Source organism: Lonchura striata, chromosome 2 (genome assembly GCF_050655825.1).
Source record: "Lonchura striata isolate lonStrDom1 chromosome 2, ASM5065582v1, whole genome shotgun sequence".
Taxonomy (NCBI): domain Eukaryota; kingdom Metazoa; phylum Chordata; class Aves; order Passeriformes; family Estrildidae; genus Lonchura; species Lonchura striata.
In genome coordinates, this window is record NC_140704.1 from 50,497,107 (window position 1) to 50,513,434 (window position 16,328).

General features: G+C 35.8%; 1 protein-coding gene across 5 annotated transcripts in view; it reads right to left on the reverse strand.

Moving 5' to 3' along the window:
* Positions 1-16,328, reverse strand: part of CNTNAP2 (contactin associated protein 2) — a 1,072,692-nt gene that overhangs the window by 708,602 nt on the left and 347,762 nt on the right. The window lies entirely within an intron of this gene.

The following is a 16,328-nucleotide window of genomic DNA, read 5'->3' on the forward strand; positions in this document are numbered from 1 at the left end:
AAACCAAAGTAGTCAGGTTTATATGGCTCAGCTAAAAAACATCCAGTTTGGCTTTGCTTGAGACTTTTTCAAACCTGTAGCACATTGAGACTGATCATTGATATTTCCTTACTCTTTAAAGCATGCATGTGAGATGGGAAGCATAGCTACCATTTTTAGCAGATGCACAGGTGCTGCCATGATTTGATGGGAGGTTGGCTGACAAGGGGATATGATAGGAAAATACCAGACATGTCCTGATATGTGAAAGCAAACCGCTGCTACTCAAAAGCTCTGTGACTACATTAATGTAGAAGGTGAGCTAGATCTAACACAGCCTGCTCACTAAGGACCAAGGGAAAACTGGCTGTGATTGCTAGATGGAGACAGCAGAAGGCAAAGGTAATAGCATACAATGAAGAGTGAAAGCTGGAGAGATTGATATGAGGAGCAGAGTAGAAAAACAAATGATGCCTCTGTTTCTCAGTTTCACAATAACTTGTATTTATAGCTAGGTGAAAAGATGTGAAGATTGCCAGGTCTTGCAACAAAAACTCCTGAAAGTTGTACTCCCCTTGTAACTTACTTCTGCACTAGGCATTCCTGTATAACCTGTAGTGAGTACCACAACATTATTTTTTCTGCAATACATTTGCTACACACGAGTCACTTAATGGCTTCCTGAGTGCTAACTCCCAGACTAATTTCTTGAATCGGCCAAAAGATGCATAGTAAGCAATGCAAAAAACTGCTGGAAGAAGGTAATATAATGATTAAGGAAGATAAGTGCCACTCTGGAGACTATAGACTGCTTCTACATGTAAAGCTGAACTTCAGTACAAAGCCAAAGTTCATACTTGCAATTCAAATATTCTTATTTGCATTTATTTCAAACTTCAGATCTCACAACTAAATTCTTACACAACTTACCAAGAAGGCCTAATATGAATATGTTTATTTTTGAAAATGAAAGACAAAAGTAAGCACCATTTCTTGCAAAAAACCCTTAAAAATATTACCTATAAAACTTAAAATATTACCCATTGAATACAGCAAAGCTTTGCAGGATTGGTATAACAAATCCTTGGGACGTCCATTTTTACAAACACTACATCAGAAAACTGTATCTTCTACAAATGTATTTCTAAAATCATCTATAATATTTAAAATAGGATTTTGGTTTGGTTTTCATGACAACATATAATACTTTGGGCTTTCAACAATGAGCAAAGAGACAATGCTAACTAGCAAAGTAGCACCAGAAAAACCTTTTTGTTCCAATAGCATTACACAGCCTACTCACATGAAGTATTTTAACATTGTTAGAACAACTGAAATCCCTTGATCCTGCCACTAGTCCTACAAGTATTCCTCTTAAGAAGGTTATGGATCTTTTTCTGTCTCTCTGCAACACACACAGGTTTTTAAACAAATCAAAATATACTCATACTGAGCCATGCCCCATAATACACCCTGTTGAGCATAATATTGCCATTATTTGAAAAAAAAATTTAAAATTTATAGCAAGAAAGAATGACCCTTTCAAGTATCACACTGAACCACTTATGTATTACTATTTTCCTCTTTTACCCTTAAAATGCTTCAAGGTGTCAGGCTCATTATTATGATTAGGTACTGCATAACTTAGTCCTTACAACCACATTTTGGAGCAAATAAGGGCTGGTGGTTTTATGAAGTATGAATATTCAGTAAATGTCTCCACAAAACTGAAAATTTCAATTTTCCTATTTGAAAGTATTTCATTACAGTTTAATGCTGGAAGGCAGGAGATAAGGAAAAAAAAAAAAGTAAAAATGTTCCCTGGTATTCAGGCTAGGACACCAAGACACTAGAACAAAATTGCTCACAATCCTTTTCTTGTGTGCTTCTTTCCCCACGAAAAATGGTGTGTTTAAAAACTTCTGAAGAGCCAAAAAAACCCCCAATGTAACTGAAGTCTCTTCTTATCTTCAATGCAGAAAGAATACAGAAAAAATGAGAAAAGTCAATGAAAATTACAAGAAAATGTTGGCAGCAAGCTGAATCCATTACATTGTACTCAGGCATATTACACCTGATATCATTTGTGCAGACAACAGGAAAGTGGGATCAAACTAGGGGAAAGAGCGAGGGCAGATTTTGTTGATAGAAGACTGTGGCTCTAGTGTGTGTAAGAACACCCCTGAAGAAAAGAAAGCAAAACAAAAAGTCAAACCAAACAAACTAGGGGTTAAGTATAGCCAGATGAAGAAATGGTGTCATTATGCAGATGCCTTGATCAGGAAGAAGCAGTAAACATGGTTTGCCTCTGACAGTTTTACCTTCTCTTGCTAAGTCAGGCACAGAGTTGAATGTTATTCAAAAGAAGTCACGAACTCCTCTTAAGCATCTCTTGAGAGAGAGCAAACCACCCACTTATTTTCTGCTGCTTCTAGGGAGTAGGCCAGTGTTGACACACAAATTTTCTACAGTGCTGTGCTTTAAAACAGATGTATATCAGGGTGTTTTTTTAGTCTGATTTGCTTTAACCAGTTGCTTTGTATGACATGGCATGTTTTCATGAGTTACTAATAGGATACAATTTTGATATCTCTTTACCTGATTTATTTCTTCAGCTTTTTACCTTCACAGTCCTTACATATGCATGTATGATAAGTGTGAAAAGTTATTGTATAGAAATTGCAGTATTTAGATAAATAGAAATTGTGTGCTCTAACTACAATATTGATGTTTATATCCCTTGTTCAGAAATTAATTATTCTTTAAATCTGATTTCAACTAAAGCATTTTGACCTTTAAACTGTGACAACAGTACTTACTTGAATACTTTTAAATCACAATAATTTTGGATTTTACCACTTTTACAGCAATAGTTCTACTGGAGGGAAGGCAGTCTGCACCATTACATAAAACAAAATATTGTCCAATGCATAGTATGTCAAAGGATTTACACCAGATATATTAATTCACCAGTTCTAATTAAAGAGCCCATGATGCTAAGAATAAGAAGATTATGTATTTATCTCTCAGTCTGAAGATATTCCTTACACATATTAGGAGTCTAAAGATGGGAAAAATGTTGTATAAATGACAGCTACAAAGCCATGAATCAGTTTTTTATGTCTTGAAGCAAAAAAAATAAATCACCTCTATTATGAAAGCCTAGCTATAATATGAGCTGGACTCCAGCACTTTAGTGGCAACCTATATCAGGGTATATCGTGATAGAGAAGTCCCAAAAAGGACAGAGGCTTTGTTTTATCAGTATCTTATTTCTGGGCAGAAACTGTATTGTAGAGCTCTTGTGTGCTTGGTTTTCAAAGGAATTATATTCTGAAGTGGCAAAATAGCTCTAGACTGGAGCTACCTCCTTTGGGTTTTCATAAGGGAAGGGAGCAATATTTAATAGTTTTCTATCAACCTAACCTTGAAAATAATGATGGAATAATAAATTTGAAAGCAGTTCAAACTAAATACCTGTTAGTAACTTCATGCTAAACAGCAAAAGCAATGATAAAAGCACTTCACTAGGCACACAGTTGAATGAAATATGGGATAAAGATCTAATCAATAGATTGTCTAGTAAGATTGTCAAAATAAAACTCTTGGTATTGATCTAGTTTACTCTCAGGTTTTTGGGAGGTTTGTTGGTTTGTTTTTTTTCTTTTTTTACCTTGCACAGACAGCATGAACATGTCAGAAAACTCTTAGAGAATTCAGCTTGAGACCTGTCATTAACATCTGCTTTCACGCACAAGGAATTATTTCTTTCCTGGCTTGCTTCTACTGATGAAACACTCAAGGCTGACAGGGTTACCTCTCCCTTCTCTCTCCTTAAGCTAACAAACATATTTCACTTTTTAATTTAAAACTGCACATAGTAAAGTTTTAGCTGTGTAGTACCTGCAGAATTCTCATGGTCTTCGTGTCTAACATGATACAACGCTGATATATTTCCTTTTTTCCCCAATATACTGAGAGAATTTGACCTCTGTCTTTACTGTTTTGGCATTAACTAAATATTAACCTAGTCCCATACCTCTACTGAAGAACATCTGACCCATCTTTTCTATATCTAAACAACAACATATGTAGTTTCGTAGTTATAATTTCTAAGTGTCAAAAGCCTTAAGTCTGTGTTACAGTTACTCCCAACCAGAACTCATTTTCTCTAAGGAAATTTATCAACAGTGCTGTCAGCAGCTTTGCCTTATATCTTTAAGCACTTAAAGACTTACTTGATTTAAGAATATGAACACTTCATTGCTTTGAAAATAATGCTTTTGAGAGGCACATCTTGAGTATGTTTGTCCAACAGTGCTCTTCTTCCTCTCCACCTTCTTTTCCTGTGTCTCTGGCAGTTTGGTAAAATCTGCCATGAATTAAAGAGGCTGGCCTGACGGGAATAGGAAAAGTGTGTGTACAAAACAGTGCTTGGTTTCCAGTAAATGTATTACATGGATAATAAAACTGAAAAAGTTTTTTGTTAAAAAAAGACTAAATCTATCCTCGGCTGGCACCAACTTTTCCTACCTTAACACTGAAATACTGTAACAAAGTATAGGGAACAAAGTCACACATCAGAGTCTGTTTGCATTTTTCTAAACATTTCAAAAGAAATAAATAACTAAGGTCAAGTAAGTAAGTGATGAGCTGAACCGACTGTTTTTCCTCTTCATCCAATGTCAGTGTCTTGAAGTTTAAAAGTATTTTGCTTTGCAAATTGTTCTATATAAGCAATTAGCTAGATTTGGAAAAGTGTCTCTGTGTTAGTCTTTCTAGAAATATATGCTTTCCTATTTTTTTTGTAAAGTAAATTCCTCTTAGAATTTACTTTGTTTATTTTCTTGCTTAGATTATAAACTAACTTCAGGATAATAGTAATTCATTGTATAAGCTTTCTTCTAGTATTTTCAGTGGTTGGACCAGGGAGTAAGAAACCTATTATACTTTATAGTTTTCTGAATTTGCAAAACAAAGTCAGAACAATACTCTGAAAAAACAGTTTACAAAAGAATTATCTTGACACTTCCTAAGATTTTGATGGTGCATCTAATCCTCCAAAAAGGAAGGATTTCTTCCTGTGGGTGGTCTCATTAGGATGAATCCACAGACAAGTGCTCACCAAGCATATCTTTAAGCACACTGGAAAACATGCTAATTAAAACAAGCATCCAACACAACCCAGCATCCAGTATAGTCAGTGACTTTTGTGCCAGTATTGAAAAACAAAAATTATAATTTTCAGCTGATCATGATTGGTAAGGATATCACCAAGCACATTCAAACTGGCTTAAACCTTAGCTAAGACAAGACTTTATAGCTAGAGTAGTCAAGACTTATTTCCTTGTCGTGGTATTTTGTGCTGAAGTCAAGTAGAGTTGGGAGGAATGGTTCCACATTAGGTTTTTAAGATCAGCATGAACCAGTTTTATCTGTAATTGCACAAATAAAAATCCTATTATAATTTTGTATGTTCCTATGATGTCAATTTAGTTAAATTTATGTATGTAAAAGCAATGTGACAGATACATTTGAAAGACTGGAAACAAATTAAAGCAAGTTTGCCTCTATTTGTCGATAAGAAATTAGAGTTACAGCATTATTAATTCATATCAATTCTTTGCTTGAACACATTTGTTACATCTAACATTGCTGTATTGCAATTCAGAAAACTCATGCAGTTTATTTTTTATTTTCATTCGAATTACTAAAACAGATTGCAGTAAAAATTAATTTATAATCTATGTGCATAAGAACATACATTATAAAAGGGAGTGAGAAATAATATCACAACTAAAATAGCAATTATTTTTTAACCAATTGTTATATAAAACCAATTTTTACAAATTCTTCAAAGAGTACAGTCTGTATGCTGATACAAATGCAACACTATTCAGGAAAATGTTAAGAAATGTTAATGAAGATATTATTTGCTTTTGGTTTAATTCATGCTTTCTATTGAACCCAACAGGAATTAACTTCCACCTGAAAGGCAAGGGCTTCTTTATACACCTTTCTGAATAAGATATGTGCCAATAAGCAATGTGCTATTCTCTATCTTAAGGAGGTTGAGAATATTTTTAAAAAGTAAAGAATACACAGAAAGAAGAAAATTTAATAAATCGCACAATGGAGTATTCTTAGCCCAAGTCTAACTTTTTCATATTTTTGATGTCAATTTACCACTCCTGAAAGGTTCAGATTAGGAACCCTCAGGCTGAAGTTATCTATACAGTCACAGACACACAGTGCATCAGCAGCAGCATTGTCAAATTTCCCTATAAAATGAATTTCTCCTCTCAAAATCATCAGTTTATACACTGCCAAAGAAATTAGAGTGCTTTCTTCTTTTTACTCTTTTTTTTTTTTAAATTTTATTTTTCAATACTGGAAAAAAGTACAGAAAGTGATTTTCATAAGGGAAGGAGTCAACTTTTTAGCATTAAGGAGGCTTCAAATCATATATATTTGTGAAGTAAATTTATTTTTGTGATCTTATTTGAACAACTGTGTGATTTTGAAGTCAGGCACTTGGCCTTAAATTGTCAGCCCCCCACAAAACTTTATCTCACCTTTTTTTTTTTTTTTTTTTTTTTTTTTTTTTTTTTTTTTTGCAAATCTCAGTCTCCAGGCTCCCCAGTTAGCAAGTACCAGTTCTCTAGGGGGAACCAGCGGCTAAAAGTACAATTCCACATATAGAAATGCCCAAAAATACACACTGAAGTGAATGCTCATTGATTCACTTGCTCCCAGGTAATTAACTTCATCTTCAGCAGAGAGATAACACCTAATGAGCCAAGGGGAAAATGGGACACAACTTTTACAAGCTACTCTCTGTTCACACCACACCTCCCAGGCAACGGAAGCAGTACAGCAAGAGGCTGTGCTAGCACAAACCCACCTATTCCACCAAACACAAATATTTACAGGGCATATTCGAGAGAAAAGTGCTGTCTGTGACCATCTCACAGTAAGAGGATTTTTGTATTTGCAGTGCATAGTTGTCTCAACCTAAGAGTTCTCCTGATAGGGGTACCTTTCAGTTTAATTAATTAATAATTAATTAAAAAGGAAATTAATTAAGGAAGAACAAAAAACCTCTTTAAAAATGCATCAAATAAGCACCAGACTGAAGAACCACAGCTTTGTGCACAGTTTCACTTTTGCCAGGGCCAAGTAAAGAAAAGTTTAGAACATTTCCTGTTTTACACCTGCCTAACATTTAACTAAGATTTTTATTATGTCACATGGTACTGCACAAAGAATTTCAGTCAGGCCATTGCTTATTTTGTTGTAAATATTATACCAACACACTTGAATATGCTCTCTGACCATGTAAACTCAATTTTAAAAAATTAGTTTTATTACTTTAATTTCAATATTTGAAGTTGGGCACAGGAGTGTTTAATGGATCAGAACATAAATAACTTTTCATACACACTATTGAAAGGAAAATGTAAACTATTTGTGCTACCAATGAGGTTTGCCTTGAATGTAGAACTAATATCTGAAGTTTCCTAATGTTTAGGGATATTCTATGATATATCTCACCACAGAAACTGAAGCCAGTTGTAAATTAAAAAGATCAATAAAAGCCATATGCATCAAACACAGACTATATTAGAGTTGATTTGCCTCTTCATTTCGACAGTTAGCTGTTTGGGCAAATCTCAGACACCATCCATAATCAAAAAGCTGTATGTAACTCAGCATGTTGCTTGGTTCAGCTCCCTCAAAACCTCTTTGGGCAACTTCTTGAGCTTCATGGTGGAAAAACTAGGAATAAACTAAGGAAGTTCTAGGCAGAGCAGATTTTTGACAGCTACATATAGAAGTGTATTCAAAGAATCATAGAATGATTTGGGTTAGAAGGATCCTTACATTTCATCTAGTTCCAACTCCCGTGCTGTAAATCTTTCACTAGACCAGGTTTCTCAGAACTCCATCCAACCTGGCCTTAAGCAGGTCCAAGGATGGAGTATGTCTTCTCTGGGCAACCTGTTCAAGTCCCTCACCATCCTTATAGTAAAGAATTTTTTTCCTAGTATCTGATCTAAACCTACTCTCTTTCCATTTAATGTCATTCCCCCTTGTTCTGTCACCACATGCTCCTGTAGAAGGTCCCTCTCCATCTTTCTTGTAGGCTCCTTTCAGGTATTGAAATGCTATAATTAGGTCACCCTGAAGCTTTGCCTTTTCCAGACTAAATAAACACAAATATTTTAGCCTTTCCTCAAAAAAGATGTATTCCATCCTCTTAACCACCTTGGTGTCCTCCTCTGGACTCACTCCAACAGGTCCATGTCCTTTCTGTGCTGCAGACCCCAGAGGTGGATGCAGCACTGCAGGTGGGATCTCAGCAGAGGTGCAGAATCCCCTCCCTGGCCCTGCTGCCCACGCTGCTTTGGAGGCAGCCCAGGACATGTTTGGCTTCCTGGGCTGCAAGTGCACATTGCTGGGTCATGTCCAGTCTCCGACCCACCAGCATCCCCCAGGTCCTTCTCCCCAGAGCAGCTCTCCACCTGTTCATCCCCCAGCCCGTGTTAATGGCAGGGGTTGCTCTGACTCAGGTGCAGCAACCTGAACTTGTTATGCTATTACATAAGGCAGATACATTGCAGAAGTCTTTCAACATAGCAAAATATAATGACCAAGTAAAAAGCAAGACTCATGCTTTGTAACTCTACATTTTCTAATTTAACTTAAAGCAAATCAAATATATTTATCATTACTTGTTTGGAGGTTTTTTTACATCTGTGGAGATCAGTGAACTCCTATTTCTAGCCATACTTTTATCAAATGAGACATTAGCTACACTACCCTAGTGTGACCTTTTTATCTAATACATGATATAAAATTAAAAATCAGTATCTGTTAACAATAAAAGTGTCCTAAAACAAACTTTTGGTCATATGCTGCCTTTCTATAAGAGTCTCATAAATTATTTTATATATTCATACACTGTAGCCAAACAAAACAGGGCTGACAAGCCACAAGGAAATCACTACAGTCCATTTTATTTGGTCATATTCAGTAGACTTAAGCTAGACATTCAACAGTATTTCTAGAGAACCTGCAAAAATGTATAATCTTTGAAAATTCATCTCTGGTTCTATCATCTAAGCATGTGTTCAGACTTCCTGGAGAGGATTAAGGGTGACCTAGATAACTACACTAGGATTTTTAAGAGACTATTGATGCACTCAACAAAGATATGTTAGCCTAGATGTGATGCCATGGAGCCATGATGATGACTATTGTCATAGCTGACCTGATTAAGTACACCAGGTAGTCTTTTGGGCTGGTTTAGGGACCTGTGCATTGTATTCATTATGAGATGATGACACTCAGGTATTTGAAAACCAAGCCATGTGAGAGCTAAAAACTGGATTTAGGTGCCTGCCTTTAGATATCTGTGTTTAAAATTGGATGGTTTAACATAAACAGACAAGTAGTCCTCAGGCTAAAAACAACAGATTAGAAAATAATCCTGTAGAATGGAAATGTTCTATCAGACTGCATACCTCTCATATGTTATCCCAGTTTTTTTAATGGCTTGTTCAGAATCGGGGGAGGGCTGGGATGCTGTCTGCCACCACACCAGAAGCAATTTTGTCTTCTCTCTACCTAGCATACTCTGTGATAGATTAAAAGTTATTCTGCTTGTGCCTCTGGAGATAGCCTAACACAACTATAGAATCTTTCTTTCAATAATAGAAATAGCACCTTAGATTGAATCTAATGCCAGTTTATTTTCCATTTAAATATGTTATTTAAAGTTATAAGCAAACTCACAACCACATGTTTCTGCTAAAAATAATAAAGGTCTTCCTGCAAAAAATATTATTTCAAAGATTCTAAGCAAAAATATATTTTGAAGGTATTCTAGGCAGAATATAGCTTCATACAGAAAATAAATTAATAGTTAGAGACACATAAGTACCTAATTTTTTTAAAAAGTCAGTAGTTTAAGCTAGCATTACTGTTTAGCCCAGTTTGGTGTTAATCTTAGTATCCCAACATTTAAAAGGCTATCAGATCTTCTGACATTTTAATACAAATACAGTCTGTGGCTGTGACAGCATTTGGCATAGATATATTTTGCCATGATATTTTAGATAACCCTAAGAATGTTTCTCTAAATGCATTTCAAAATCTTCACAGTTTCTCTCAACAGATTTCACATGGAGAAGAGTAGATTAGGAAACAGGCTTCATCCAGATAGCACTGATGCTTATCTGCAACTTTCTTTTCTTCAGGGTTTCTAAAAATTCCATTTCACTGCCTGAATTTCTAAAGGTGTCCTGTCAAAACTTTTATCATATTTATTTGACATAATAGTGGAGACTATTACATTAGCTCTATAAGAGAATTTAGGTTCACTACAGCAAAAGAAATATTTTTCTGTGTCCATACCCTTTCAGTCAGAGGCCCTCAATATATAGGTCAGCAATGTCCACTAAATGCTGAGACAAAGTGACTTGGGTGGGAGTTATGACTCCTTGTTCTCTCAATACACCCATAAAGGTGATATTGGCTTTTGCAAGTGAATGGAGCAATCTTTATAAGATAAAGTTATGGGAGACCGGTACTCAGAGGCATAGCATCCAGGCAGGGTAAGGCATGATGAAATTAACAAAAGTCACACAGGAAATTCCAGAAGAAAAATTAATTTTCCCTCTTGCTACCCCCACCATGATTTAAAAAAAACCAAACTTTTAAATAATATTAAAAAAAAACAAACAACAAAAAACCAGAACAACAACAAAAAAGCCTTTTCTAGCAATAAATTATGCAGAGAATTAAAAGCCAGTGAATATGACCTTGAGACATTGCTAAGGAGACAGCAAGATACCAAACAAAATCCTTCCAGATAGGATAAGTCAGGGAGTCATTACATAGAAAACAACCTTCCCAAAAGACTTATAAATACTAGCCAAAACCTTTGCAGTGATTAATATACCAAACCATTTTGTTGTGTTTAAATAGGTCTGCATAGTATCTGATATTCTAGTAGCAGCCCAGAGACAACAAATGGCAGGCCACAGAGCATTCTAAACACATTTCATGTTTTCTAAATGTTCCCATAAGTATAAAAAAGTATAACACCATGTAAACTAAATTGGTTTAATAAAATAATGTAATTCAATAGAAGTACTTAAAAAATGACAAAATTTCCAGGCCTATAAGTCCATTAACCTAGTAAATCTTTCTATGATGTAAGTTGCCAGATAAGATCTTAAGTAAACACAAAAAAAGGAAAACAGCATTAAATAACAAACTCAATAACTGTTTCATATCATCCTTCATTAATATTAAGTTGAGGGTCATGAACATAAAGTTGCCTCTTGGGGGAAAAATTAATGGCAGATTTCACAAAGCAAGTAATTCTCGCATGCCCTAACATAGCAGGTAGATGCTAGGATTTATTCCTCTTCAACTGTAGTTGCTATGCACAAATCATTGCACTCTAACATGTATGCACTAAGTCTTTTGTTAGCTGAAAATGTTGCTTTGTAGAGCAGGTGAAAGGGACTGGGGAATGTGATAAGTCTTGCAACTTTTTCTTGGAATAATCTCACCAGAAAATGCATGTCAGTATGAACAGAAACTCTGAGCAGATGGCTCCCACATAATTTCAGCTAGGTAGAGCTGCATATGATTTCCTTATATCTATCTAGTCATTAAATGTTACTTTAGGCCTGCCTGATAGTTGGTATTTCCAAAGGCACCCAAGAGTACCAAACATCTGAAGTCTCGCACAGCTTGGAAAAGTTAATTATCTAACTCACTTGAGCTTCTTTCACAGTGACTTTTGGCTCAATCCTGTAGCAAAATATTCTGAAATGCTGAGAGCTTGTTTTCCTGTAAAAGCTAAACCCACTTTGCTGTAGCAACTTCCTTCAATACCAAGGGGAACCATGCAAATTCTCTTCACGTAAATGGAGAGAACATAGTGCTCAAACAGTAGTTTATTCATCATTTCCCAGAGAAATGCAAAGTTCATGTTACAGTTAACTCAGGGGATTCTTGCCTATTTCACCTAAAACAGAGAAGAGACTCAGAAGTATTAAAATCTTTAAAAAAAGGTTTTAAAGCTAGTAAGTAAGTATATAAATTAAATTCCATTTCAAAAATCATTATTCAGAGTGAAAACTGTACTCATTCAATATTTTTTCAACAACAAAAATAATACTAAAGCAGATGTTACACATAATACACTCTAAGTTTAATTAAAACTGAAAGAAAACAACAATATCAGAAATACATAACTGCTTTAAATTGTAGCAGCGGCCACTTTGTCAATGTCTAAATTTTCTGTAATAAACAAAACCTGCTTTCATTTACATCTTTGCAGCTCCACTGATATCCACTGAGGTTGAAGATAAGAATCAGGTACAGAATATAATTTGGAGGACATGGGCAGAGTCTACACTCTCTTTCCCTTTTTTTTTTTTTTTTTTAAACTCAAAATTACCATAATATTTTCAGATTTTTGTAAAACATTTGATACTTTTTGGTATTCTTCTGGACAAATGTGCAGCCCACAGCTGGATAAATACATTATGTGACAGGTGAGCACATTATGGGTTGGGCACAAAGGGTTACAGTCAATGGGGTGACATCAGACTGGTGAGCTGTCACTAGTGGGGTTCTGCAGGGCTCCATCCTTGGACCTATGCTCTTCAACATCTTCATAAATGACTTGGACACAGGACTAGAACGGATACTAAGCAAGTTCACAGATGACGCAAAACTGAGAGGAGCTGTTGACTCCAAGGAAGGCATAGAGGCCCTGCTGAGAGACTTGGACAAATCAGAGGGCTGGGAAATCATCAACCATATGAAGTTTATCAGAGGAAAGTGCTGGATTTTGTACCTGGGATGGAATAACCCGGGACCCATGGACAGGCTGGGCAATGAAATGCTGGAAAGCAGCACTGCAGAAAGGAACCTGGGGGTCCTGCTAAACATTAGCCAGCAGTACCCTGGTAGGCAGGAGGGCCAAGCCTGTCCTGGGGGGCGTCAGGCACAGCATCACCAGCTGGGCAAGGGAGGGGATTGTCCTGCTCTGCTCTGCACTGAGGCTGCCTCATCTTGACTGGTGGGGGCAGTTTCGGGTGCCACAATACAAGAAAGATGAAAGTATTAGACAATGTCCAAAGGAGACCAACTAAGATGGTGAAAGGCCTTGAGGGGAAGCTGAATGAGGAGCGGCTGAAGTCGCTTGGTCTGTTTTGCACAGAAAAGACTGAGGGGAGACCTCATTGCAACCTACAGATTTCTTGTGAGGGGAAGAGGGAGGCAGATGATGATCTCTGTTCTGTAGTGAACAGTGACAGGACCCCAGGGAATAGACTGAAGTTGTGTCAGGGTAGATTTAGGTTGGATATTAAAAAAAGATGGTCAGGTAGTGGAACAGGCTGCCCAGGGAAGAGGTCACAGCACCAGCCCTCACAGAGTTCAAGAAGCATTTGGAAAATACTCTGGGGTATATGGTATGGCTCTTGGGGATGGTACTGTGCAGGGCAAGGAGTTGGACTCTATGACCCTCATGGGTCCCTTCCAACGCAGCTTATTCTCTGATTCTGTGACTTTGATATTGCTAAGAATAAAATGAAGAGATGGCTGAGAGCTGATATCAAGTTCTATTAGAGTAATCAAATTTTAGAAGACAATACTTCATAAGATCTCTTCAAATTCTAGCAAGGATCTTCCAACTTCCTCTAGGAAAGATTTTAATGTTAGACATGCAGAGCTTCTGCCACTGATGCATAAAATTTGTGTCTCAATGCTTCAGAAGATGTAATGTAGCTATAGAGCATATTTGCATTATGCTTAACGTAAGATATTTATATCATCTATATCTGAGTTAGCAAATAGAAACACCATTATATGTGGAATTTGTCTGGTATGTGTTCATCAGATAAATATCATTGATACAGAAACTAAAATGAGCATCTATACCTAAACAAAGTGAGTTGTTTTTGTGTACATGAAACACCCCAGTGGATTGACATATAAAGGGAAGACTCATGACCTATCAAAATTAGAATCTCAGACTGTAAGAGTGAAGGTAAGAGAGGTGATCAAAATTCTCTAGTTGCTAGGCATTTTATGGAAAGAGGCCACATTCACTCATCTTATTAAAATTCATGAAAATTGAAAATATCCAAAAGCCCAGGAGGGGTGGGGTCACAAAATCTATTTCACAGAACTGGGAAGCTTACTCTAAATTCACCTTGAAAGCACTTTCCCCATCACAGACTTCCTGCGAGCCTTTTGATTTCTCTCCTACTTAGGAGGTAATTATAGAACTCCTTTTCCTCCCTGACTAACGCATACAGAAGAGTTCACTTCAGCCTTTTATGCAGATTATAACGGTTTGTTCCTGACTAGATCTGTATTGCAAATTATTTCTCCTTTTCTCTCTCTCCAATTCATCTATTTAGCTTTATTTCCCTTTGTTTCTCATATGTCATCCTCTGAGTCAATTGATATCATAACTACTTTAGTGTTAAATACTGTTGAACTTTGCACTTCTCTTTTCCACTTTTAATTTGCTTTTGCATTTAATTTTAAATTTACTGTCGTCAGAAAACAATGACATTCAGGCATAAGGATGATGGAAGAGGGCTTTTAAACAGAGACTGCATTTCTCTTGTGGATAAATCTCTGAAAAGATACAAATGTAAAGGTAAACAATACATTTTTTCTAAAAAGATTTCTAAGGGCATCAGAATCATGAGGTTTTTAAGATCTCCACAGTAATTTCAGTCAGGAAGAATCTGATTTTATGAGTATCACGTGTCTATGATAGACCCTTGGCTTATGTAGTCTAATCTGGTCCTAACAGCTACTGCTGGTTTTAATTTCTTATACAAATTGACACTAAATGGAAAATTTGATGGAAAATCTGCACCATTCTGTTTTCACATCAGGGAAGTCTGTCTCCTTGTAAACCTACCACTACAACAGGACCACAGAATTTCTCCATGCTCAGGCATCTCCCCTGTTTTGGGAACATATTACCATGAATATTCATTAATAACTAATAAACAGTGTTTTCAGGATAAAACCAAAGATGAGATGTCATTTAACCACCAAAGCAATACTATTTTAGGCAAACTAGAATTAGAGTCAAGAACTGTGGCCTTTTTATTTTTTTGGTAATAACCCACTTTTAAAAGAAAGCAGGGATAAGGTAGCATTTATTTTTCAATCTGCTTTTGTAATATTGGATAAAAATTTTAGCACATGAACAATAGCAGTATTGTAGCAATCAGCTTGCTAACATATATCTAAAGACAGCATGCCAAATAAAAACAGCAGATCTGCATTGCTATTCACACTCTTGCAAGTGATGTCAATGGTCAGTAACAGACCAGTAGCATTCCCCTGAATCCACCAAGTATACATAAATGCTAATAAAGAGAAAAAGGAAATGCTCTTGCATGAAGGAGCTATCAATATTTTTGTATTAAGTGACAGTATAAGAATAAAGACTTGCTACAAATCCCTCACTCTGAAAGCTGGTCTGCTTTGAAAACAAACGGACACAGTTGTAACTAAATCAACCAAACTAGGCGTCACCAAAAGTTATTAGGAACATATTTTTCCTCAGCCTAACTATTCTGCTTTATATATTTTATTCACTCAGTCAGCTGCAAAGCTCTCTCCCATTCTTGGTGATTTCAACAGTAGTTGTTGGAGAAGCTTTTATACATTTAGAGTAGATATATAAAAATATTTATAGCATTTCGTGTTTACAGTAAGAGAAATTTTACAGTAAGAGAAATTAAGAGAAATTCTCTTAAAAGAGAAATTTTTATATTCATCAAGCTTAAGCATAAGTTATCCCCTACTCTGATGAATCGTATTCATATCCAAGTTCTAAGGAACCTAAAGAAAATCCAGTATTTTTTCTCTTCAAGGTTGTCTACCTCTCTAGCTTTAAATTTTCCCTGTTTCAGAATCCCATCTGGCACATGGAAGAGATTTTTTCAATAAATCAATACTGTAATAAAAAATGACTGTTTCTACACTTTCCACATATTAGCTGAGTTTCTCTTATACAGATAAAAATCATTCACCTTATGCTCTACATTTGACATTCATTTTTAATAACAGACCTTAATAAAAGCAGCACCTGGCAAAAATGTGAATCTAAAATATCATGGTGTTAAATCTTGTCTAGTTTGACATAACAGCTAATCGCTTAATTTGGTTTCAGAAAGAATAATGTTTTTCTGTTTTCAAAGTATACTTTTGAGAAAGAATATCATCTGAAAGAAATGTTATGAATATAGGCATGTTAAGTAATAGCTATCATTTTTTTGTCAGAA